General features: G+C 38.9%; 1 long non-coding RNA gene across 1 annotated transcript in view; it reads right to left on the reverse strand.

The window, feature by feature from the left end:
- The window catches only part of LOC111820552 (uncharacterized), a 17,032-nt gene extending 6,876 nt beyond the window's left edge, over window positions 1-10,156 (reverse strand). Inside the window, exons 1-2 of the long non-coding RNA XR_002824079.1 lie at window positions 10,104-10,156; window positions 1,331-1,516 (exon numbers count right to left, since the gene is read on the reverse strand). This is a non-coding gene — a long non-coding RNA (uncharacterized LOC111820552). The remainder of the gene's footprint in view (window positions 1-1,330; window positions 1,517-10,103) is intronic.
- Window positions 10,157-10,767: the final 611 nt, after the last annotated feature.

A 10,767-nucleotide genomic window follows, 5' to 3' on the forward strand; every position in this document is an offset into this window, starting at 1 on the left:
ATGATATTTTCAATCACCTCTTATGTATGTGAAAGCTAAACAATGAGAGACCATAGAAGAATTGATGCCTCTAAACTATGGTGTTGGTGAAAAATATTGAATATACCATGGACTGCCAGAAGAATGAACAAATCTGACTTGGAAGAAGTACAGAATGCTCCTTAGAAGCAAGGATGGCAAGACTTCGTCTCATATACTTTGGACATGTTATCAGGAGGGTCCAGTCCCTGGAGAAGGACATCATGCTTGGTAAAGGAGAAGGTCAGCAAAAGAGAGGAAGACCCTCAGTAAGATGGGTTGACATAGTGGCTGCAACAATGGGCTCAAGCATAGCAACTATTTTGAAGATGGCACAGGACCAGGCCATGTTTCATTCTTTTGTACATAGGGTCACTGTGAGTCAGAAATGTCTCCATAGCACCTAACAAGAATACAAGCTTGAGATGCAGAAACACTAGAATGCTCTATTTGGAAGCATAGGAGATCAACAAAGCAAGAGATCAACATGGCTAGGAGAGACAGTGTAAGCTGCCTGTTATGGATTGAATTGTTTCCCCTAAAAATGTGTGTCAACTTGACTAGGCTATGATTCCCGGTATTGTGTGGTTGTCCTCCATTTTTGACCTGATGTGATTATCTTATGTATTGTAAATCCTAACCTCTGTGATGTTAATGAGGCAGGATTAGAGGCAGTTATGTTAACGAGGCAGTACTCAATCTATAGGATTGGCTGTATCTTGAGTCAATCTTTTTTGAGATATAAAAGAGAGGATAGGAGAGGGACCTTATACCACCAAGAAAGAAGCACTGGGAGCAGAGTGCATCCTTTGGACCTGAGGTGGCTGTGCTGAGAAGCTCCTAGAACAGGGGAAGATTGATGACAAGGACCTTCCCTCAGAGCCAACAGAGAGAAAAAGCCTTTCCCCGGAGATGGTGCCATGAATTTGGACTTCTAGCCTCCTAGACTGTGAGAGAATAATTCTCTGTTAAAGCCATCCACTTGTGGTATTCTGTTACAGCAGTACTAGATAACAGAGACAGTGCCCATGAGGTGCAGAGTTGTCTCGGGACAAGTCTAATGTGGTTGTGTTTGGATGTATATTTTGAGGTGCCTCAGCTAAAAAAAATGGACATGGGCTAAACTGGACATAAAAAACCTCATGGGACACAGAATGACTGACACCAATTACATCAGTCATGTTGTGCTACCACCACCAAAATCCATTGCCAAATTTTCCAACCCAAAAACAGAAACTCAATGCTTCATAAACAGTGATTTCCCCTAGAGATCATAAGGTCAAGCAGTTAGAGAATCGTGGCTCATACTTACTCTTCCACAGGATGGCAAGTAGAGGGGAGTATCACCGTAAATAGGCACAGATTTCAGGTCCATACATTTAACTTGGTGTTGGAATTTTCTTGGATTTTAGAATTGGGTGAAGTTTTCACTGCAGCATCAGCCATACATACTAAAATTGTCAGGAAATATAGTCACTAGGAAACTTCTGCCTGGATTCTGGAAGACAGAGTTGGGGAGTGGCAAAAAAAAAAGGAAAAGTGATAGTGAATCGGATGAGTCAAGTATATTTTTAAAATCGCATTATTAAAAACATGGAAAACTGAGAGCCCAAAAGCCAACTCACAGAATGCAGTGACTATAATAACAGACGATAAGGGTGGGATATTTCTTACCCACTCCTTGTAGTTACTGGTGGAGATGAGTGACAGCAGTCATAGCAATGAGAGGAAGTTTCCTGAGGCAATGCCAGGGAACCAAGAAGGGGAAGAATAGTGGAGACTATCAGTAGCCATTCAGTGATCACTGGGAGGGGCAAAATGGTGGGATATTCCTGGGTGGTGAGTAAGGAGAAGCAATTCAGCTGCTCAAAGTGGAACTTTCAGAGATTCTGAATGACAAAAGGGAGAGGGAGTCAGGTACTTAGATTCTGGTGATGCTGTTAATGAGGACTGAGGGAGAGACTGCTTGGTTACTGTGTAGTAAAGAATCTGATCTTGTTCAAAAAGAATTCTGGCTTTTGGCCTCAGCTTCTGGAAGGTAATCTCTAAATCATTGGAATGTTCTACCTGTTAGGAGTATGTTTGTTTTCCTGGATACATTGGATAGTCTAACAATGTGATTTAGGGTTGGGGGCTGGCCACAGTGACTTGTCTTGGCGGGGGCTGCCCACAGGAGATAGTAACAATGTGGTTTAGGGTTGGGACCTTGGGCCAAACCAGATGGTAACAATGTGATTTACTACGTGGGCTTTGGGTCTGTATCAGTCAACCTGGAGACTGAGATCAACCACGTGGGAAGTCAATCAGCCGTGTCTATGTGATGGAACTCCAGTGAGAATTCTGGACATCAAGGCTCAGGTGACCTTCTCTGACTGGCAATACCCCACGCGTATTGTCATACATCAATACCAGGAAGGTAATATCTCCTGACTCCACAGGGAGAGGATAACAGAAGCTCTGCATTTGGTACTTCCCTGGATTCCACTCTATGCACTTCTTCCCTTGGTTCATTTCAATCTGTATCCTTTCCCTGTAATAAACTATAACCATGAGTATTATAATTTTCAGTGAGTTCTGTGAGTCTTTCTAATGAATTATCAAACCTGAAAGTGGGTAGCTTTGGAAACCCCCAAAATTGCAGTTGGTGTCAGAAGTAAGGGTGCTTTCTTGCGGACTGTGTTCCCTCTAACTTCATAGTTGACTAAAACTCACACAGTTACCAGTATTGCTTCCCACATTTCTCATTTTTACTCCCTGCTTGAAGTAAAAAACAGGAGGCTAGTGAGAATAGATTTTTCTTTCATGCCTGAGGACATAAACTTTCTACTGATTTAGGATTTGAGGCTGTTCTTTCACAGATAACTAACGAATGTCCCAGAGGCATGGAATCACCCTCTATGACAAAAGGAAAATATGTCATTAAAAGAAAAAAAATGGGGTTTAAAAGCAAGGAAAAAAAAAGGGAAAAGAAAATAAAAAAAAAACAATAAAGAAAAATCCTTTAACCTTAATCCGAAAGAAAAGAAGGAAAAAAATAAAAAGGGGCCCAAAATAACCCTTGGGAAAAACAATTAATAAAAGGGGGGGGAAACAGGTACTAGTCACAGTGTCTCTCCACAAGAATGGACTTGTTCACAGAGTTCCCCTCTAATGTGTTGACCTTGCTGCACTGTCATAGCATTTGGTGCAGAGTGGCATATAGATGAAATGAACAATTTTATTCCGCTATGATTTTTTCCCTTTAGATATCTGAAAAAGCGTTAGGCTACAAATTGTTGTAATTAGGGAAAAACAAAGAGGCTGATATACAGTCATTCACTTGGCTGAACTCCAATTCCCTAACTCAAATTGAAAGGGAAAAACTGCAACTCTAGTCAAAATTAGGTATTTTGTTGTAGTTGGGTGCCATAGAATTAATTTTTTTTTCCTTGAAAGAAAAGGGCCCTAGGTGGAAACTGTGAATCAAATAGTTAGTTTATTGGAAAAAATGACATTTTTTTCACTGTAACTCTTTGGTTTTAGAGGCCTCAGGATTCAAGGATGATGAAGACATCAAGACCTTGCAATGCACTGTCTGCCTTATTCTTTTAGGGAATAATAATCAATAGATGATCCTTGTTTGAGATCCTTGCTTTAATATTATTCAAATATTGCATGTCCAAGATGAGTTATGGTATTCTTTTCCGCTCTTTAAATGCATTTAATAAAAATGTCATCTTTGTACCTTTATAATTTTTTGGAGTCATACAAAATGAAAATAATTAGTAACAATAGCAATGAAAAGAAAGTAAATGAGGGAAAGCATTTTATAATATCAACTATGCTTCAGTAGTGCTCATACTTGACCAACGAGCCCTATTGTTGCACGATTTTAGGTAAGAGATTTGAGCTTGCTCAACACAAAATAAGAAAGAAAGAGAGTTTTAAAATTGTTGTTGGGATGCATATAATTAATGTCAGTGCCTAATTTCTGTTTTATTCAAGGCAAATAACCTCTAAAACACTGACATGCCATATGTGCAACAAAAGTCAGTGAACACTCCCTCCAAGCACATAGAACCATAGCTTGAATAGATGTAAACACAGAATATCTTAAACTAATGGAATGAAGAGCTCTATCTTTTTGGAATTTTAATTATTGACAAAAACGTGTTTAAAAAAATAGTGTTGGATCTTTGAAATACATTTAGTTTTCTCACAGGTTGGAGGAAGGTTTCTTTCACATGCAAACTCAAGATCTCAGTTTCTTCCTAGTAACACCATCATCATCACCACCATGCGACCATGTGCATGCACACACACACAGACACACACACACACACACACACCATAGTTTCCTCAGAGTTACTTCCATCTCATATGTGTCCCTACCGAGACTGTGAATTTATTTCTTTTCTGCTGGTAAAACCCCCTCTGTGTTGAGCACTGGTGTGAATAAAGATGGTCTTGTCTCAGGGGCCAGTACCTTTGCTGAAGTGCTGTCAGTTGCATCTGTCAACCTCAGGGGTACCGTTACCTCTTTTGCCAGGCCATATGGTCCTACCTGCCACCACTCCTGCTGAGCATTCTTGTTTCTTGCAATCATGCTCCAGAGGCTCAAGGATCACCAAATCAACGCCTCAGTTCTCTGTTTTGAACTAGGCAAGAATGTTTCTTTTAAATTTTACTGTTATAAAGAAGAATTAAGTCTTCTTCAATCAAAAGCAAGAAATTGCAGGTAAATATTAATTTATAAAATTTAGAGATAATTCTTTTCAGTACAAAAGCAATATTTTCCAATAACCTAATTCCCTTATAATTACTTATTCTACAGATATGTTCATAACTCAGAAAACAACAGTGCTAGTTAGATGCTACAATTCCAAATCTCAATGGCTCTTTCTCTAATCATACTGGCCTGCGGTTATCTATAGTTCATCATTTTGATTCAGCTTTTCCAGGTTAGAAACTACAAACACCAATACTTTAAAAATTAACTTTATTTTTTAAAATTTGCCTTGCTTGTATTTTTCTTAAATATTCTGACAACATCTTTTAGTAGATTTTAATACAGGATATATACATATTCAATTAATAGAATTTATGATAGAATTTATGCTATCATAATAAAGCCAGCATTTAATGTAGAACCAAATATAAATCTAAAATTCTTGCAAATACTTTTGTAGTAGGACATGTGGAACATACTTTCATGCATAAGATCATGTTACATTGCAATGCAGGATTGAGAAGGAGGAGAAGACATAAAGTGTTCTCTATAGCATGAGGCTAAAGTGAAGAGAAAACTACAAATGTTGACAAATAACATTTTTGTTTAATTCATGGAACAGTTTGATATGTTTTGGAATGCAAGTGAAAAGAACACCAGGTAGAAAGTCAAAAGATATGATTTATATACTGCTTTGTCACACTTACCGGGTGTCTTAGTTATCTCGTGCTGCTATAACAGAAATACCAAAAGTGAATATTTTAACTAACAGAAATTTATTTTGCCACAGTTTAAGAGGCTAGCAGGGCCCCAGCTCTAGAGGAAAGTTTTCTCTATCTGTCAGCTCTGAAGGAAGGTCCTTGTCTCTTTCTAGCTTCTGTTCCTCCTTTCCTTGGCAATCTTCATGTGACATGACATCTGTCTTCCCCTATCTGTGCATCCTTGCTTCTGTGCCTAATTTGCTCTTTTATATCTCAAAAGTGAATGGCCTAAGACACACCCTACACTAATATAACCTCATTAAATTCCCATCTTGTATAACATAACAAAGGCATTTTTGTGAATACTGCAAATACGCAGTCAATACTAAGTAGCAGTTGCAGATTTCCTAAAACACTTGATGCACTTGTTCCTAGGCTGCTGGTTAAGAAACAAACAGGGAAAAAACTGGCGTTAAAGCATGCCAACTACACAATCATTCCAACTGATTTTCATTCTTTTAGCGAGCTCATGAGACACGTCCGGTTTTAAATATTGATGAAATGGTTTTTATATTGACAAGCATTAAAAACAAGGTTTTCAGAGTCACAGAGGAAATTATAAAGAGTTTGCTTAGCCTGATATATTAAAAAGGTACTTATTATCACCAGAATGAGTAATATCATGAACGTTTTTGATAAGAGAAAGTCCTCCCACACTCAGAAGCTTAAATTTTTCTCAGAAGTTTATATAGAATGTTATGGGCTCAGCCATGAATAAAATTAAAGTTTTACTGTCAGCCTGAACCTACTTCAACACCCCTGTCAGAAATTTGTGGAAATGTCCTGAAAATGTCTTAAAGTAAAAAAAAATATTTCACTCAAGCCACATATGGACATACATGGGAACTATATTTGATGCAACAAGCAGTTATTTAGAACTGATGCCAAGAGCTTACTCTAGGTTGTCTGGACAATGATCCAGAAGGGACTGTACACAGAATCAGAGATCAGGGATTTCATCTGGGAAGCCTCAAAATCTCCAGAAGCTGGGCAGCTAGATTCTAAGACAACTCTTATTAAAAGATGGCATCCCCAATTAGACTGCCTGGCACCAAGAAGCTTGGGTATTACCCCAATGACAAGGCTACTTTCCCATCTATATATATCCTTTATAGATGGAGACCCACAGAGAGGAGGGGTCTCTCAACTGAAACAGATCCAGCAGTGCCTTGTCTTTGACATGAGTCTCTGTGGGGCCGTAGGAGAAGAGGGGAGCATGTGGCTCTCTTCTCTTATGGATGACCCTGGCCTTATGAGTTTTTCTTTTTCTGATAATGCCTGTTCTTTAACCCATGCCATCAGGAAATGTTCAATCAGTCCTAAACGCTAGTATACCACCAGGGATGCTCATATGGCCCCTTGGATATTCTCTTAGTTATCTAGTGCTGCTATAACAGAAATACCACAAGTGGATAGCTTTAACAAACAAATTTATTCTCTCACAGTTGAGGAGGCTAGAAGTCCAAATTCAGGGTGTCGGCTCCAGGAGAAGTCTTTCTCTCTCTGTTGGCTCTGGGGGAAGGTCCTTGTCATCAATCCTCCCTTGGGCCTAGGAGTTTCTCAGCACAGGGACCCAGGGTCCAAAGGACACGTTCTTCTCTTGGCTCTTTTTTCTTAGTGGCTTGAGGTCCGCCTCCTCTCTGCTTGATTCTCTCTTTTATATCTCAAAAGAGATTGACTCAGTATACAACCTAACCCTGTAGATTGAGTCCTGCCTCATTAACATAATTGCCTCTAATCCTGCCTCATTAACATCACAGAAGTTAGGATTTACTACACATAGGATAATCACATCAGATCACAAAATAGTGGATAATCACACAATTCTAGGAATTATGGCCTAGCCAAGTAGACACCCATTTTTGGGGAATACAATTCAATCCATAACAGATATAATAATATATATATTTTTAAGTACTATACTACATTCAGTGGAACGAATCTTAAATGTCTTCTCAATATTTCTTTATTATATTGCTGTGCTTAATTTAAAATTTGTATTATCATTCTCTTATAGATATCACAAATTCTCATCTAAGACATACATCTTTACCAAAACAAGAAAATCATAATAAATAAACTGTTTTGAGGATTGGATATCTCCCTACAACATGATAACAAAGCCCCTGAGTTGGTCACGTAAGACTGATCACAGTATTATACAAGATATCTGGAGAATTAACTTACTCTGGCCTATATCCTATTAATTCTCTCCTCTTGGAAGTTTTTTCCTAGTCAACCCTTGGCTGTTTCTTCCCTGTGTGGTCCTACTGGTGTGTACATGTGACCCCCTGTACTACACTTTCCAGTCTTTTTTGAAAGCACTCTTTTCATCAAGTTACTGAGGCCAAAATTATGGGATAAAATTTTGCTTCTCTTTTTCTCATAGCCTACAGCCAATCTGACAGCAAATCACATTGGCTGTACCTTCAAAATATATCCAGAATCTGAACACTTCCCACCACCTTTACCTACCACTCTGGCTCACATCACTACATATCTTGCTTGGATTACTGGAATCATCTCCTACTTCTACCCTTGTTCTCAATAATCTATTCTTTTAAACATAAGTCAGATCTTATCACTCCTTTGCTCAGAACCTTACAATCACTTCCAGCTTCACCCAGAATGAAAACCAAAATTCCTTGACTTGTACAAGTCCATCTGAACTCTCCTGGTATTCATTTCACACTGGTCTCATTGCTGTTCCTCAAGTAGTTTAGGAAAGCTCCTGCCTTAGGACTTTTGCAGTAGCTATTCCATCTCCCTAGAACATTCTTCCCCCGGATATAGACAAGTAAATACTCACACATCCTTCAAGTCTTTGTTCAAATGCCACCTTCTCAATTAGGCATACCCTGACCACCTTATTTAAAATTAAACCCCAACTTTCTCCCTGGCACTCAGGATCCCTCTAACTGCCTTACTTTTTCATTTTTCTCATAGGACTTAATAATAATAATACGGTAATGTAAAATTTACTACTGTATTACATTGCTTCTTGTCTGTCTTACTATCCTTCCCAACCACTTAGAATGTTATGTCCATAAAGGCAGGGATATCTGTAGGTTTTATTCACTGCCACATAGTAGGGGCCCTAAAAATATTTGTTAGGTTGAATTGAATTAAAATAAGTTTTGTTGTTGTTGTTAGGTGCCATCAAGTCAGTTCCAACTATAAAGACCCTATGTACAACAGGACAAAACACAGCCCAGTCCCACACCATCCTCACAATCCTTGCTCTGTTTGAGCCCATTGTTGCAGCCACTGTGTCAATCCATCTCCTTGAAGGTCATCCTCTTTTTCACTGACCAGAACATGATGTCCTTCTCCAGGGAATGGTCTGTCCTGATAACATGTCCAAAGCACATGAAAACAAGTCTCACTGTCCTCGTTTCTGAAGAGTATTCTGGCTGTACTTCTTTCAAGTCAGATTTGTTCATTCTTCTAGTAGTCAATGGTATAGTCAATATTCTTCACCAATACCATAATTCAAAGGCATCAATTCTTCTTTGGTCTTCCTTATTCATTGTCCAGCTTCGCATGCATATGAGGTGATTGGGAATATCATGGCTTGAGTCAGGCACACTTTAGTCCTCAAAGTGACGTATTTGCTTTTTAACACTTTCAAGAAGTCTTTTGCAGCAAATTTGCCCAATGCAATGTTTCAATTGATTTCTTGCTGCTGCTTCCAGGGGCATTGATTGTGGATCCAAGTAAAATGAAATCCTTGACAACTTCAATATTTTCTCTGTTTATCATAATGTTGCTTATTAGTCCTGATTTGCAGATTTCTGTCACCTTTATGTTGAGGTATAATCCATACTGAAGGCTGTGGTCTTTGATCTTCATCAGTAAGTGCTTCAAGTCATCTTCACTTTCAGCAAGCAAAGTTGTGTCATCTGCATATCGCAGGTTGTATGAATCTTCTTCTAATCCTGATGCTGTGTTCTTCTTCATATAGTCCAGCTTCTCGGATTATTTGCTCAATATACAGATTGAATAAGTATGGTGAAAAGATACAACATTGACACACACCTTTCCTGATTTTAAACCACATAGTATCCCCTTGTTCTGTTCAAATGACTGCCTCGTGGTTTATGTACACGTTCTGCCTGGGCACAATTAAGAGTTCTGGAATTTCCATTCTTCACAGTGTTATCCATAATTTGCTGTGATCCACACAGTTGAATGCCTTTTCATGTCAATAAAACACAGGTAAACATCTTTCTGGTATTCTCTTGCTTTCAGTCAAGATCCATCTGACATCAGCAATGATATCCCTCGTTCCACATCCTCTTCTGAATCCAGCTTGAATTTCTGGCAGTTCCCTGTTGACATTCTACTGAAACCATTTTTTAATTATCTTCAGCAAAATTTTACTTGCATGTGATATTAATGATCCAAACACCGAACCAAATCTGTTGCCATCGAGTTGATTCTGACTCATAGCAACCCTATAAGACAGAGTAGAACTGCCCCATAGGGCTTCCAAGGAGCAGCTGGTGGATTTAACTGCCAACCTTTTGGTTAGCAGCCGAGCTCTGAACCACTGTGCCACCAGGGCTCTGATATTAATGATACCGTTAGATAATTTCTACATTCTGTTGGCTCACCTTTCTTTGGAATGGGCACAAATATGGATCTCTTCCAGTTGGTTAGCTGGGTAACTGCCTTCCAAATTTCCTGGCGTAGACAAGTAGTGCTTCCAGCGTTGTATCGTTTGTTGAATCATCTCAGTTGGTATCCCATCACTTCCTGGAGCCTTGTTTTTCACCAATACCTGCAGTGCAGCTTGGAAAAAAATAAGTTTTGACTCAATCTTAATCCTGACTTTAAATGCAAAGATTCCAAGCCATAATAAATAAATAGCATAGAGATGGTAAACCCTAATTCAAACTTGAAAATATATTTTCTTTCTTAGGATATATGCATCTGTGTGTGTGCACCATACCCCTTGTTGTCAATTCCAACTCACAGCAACCCTATAGGACAGAGTAGAACTGCCCCATAGGGTTTCTAAGGTTGTAATCTTTAAGAGAGCAGGCTACCAAATCTTTCTCCAGCAGAGCAGCTAGTGGCTTCAAACTGCCATCCCTTAGGTTAGCAGTCAAGCTCTTAACCACTGTGCCACCAGGGCTCCCTATGTGTGTATGTAAGAGTATATATGTAGATATACACTACTTATGCAAAAGCCTTTAGTTTTTTTTCTATTTAGGCAAATCAATCCAGCAATCCAGTGTTAACAGAAGCAAAAATAAGGAAGAATTATAAGACAAA

This window comes from Trichechus manatus, unplaced genomic scaffold, assembly GCF_000243295.1.
Source record: "Trichechus manatus latirostris isolate Lorelei unplaced genomic scaffold, TriManLat1.0 scaffold00041, whole genome shotgun sequence".
NCBI lineage: Eukaryota > Metazoa > Chordata > Mammalia > Sirenia > Trichechidae > Trichechus > Trichechus manatus.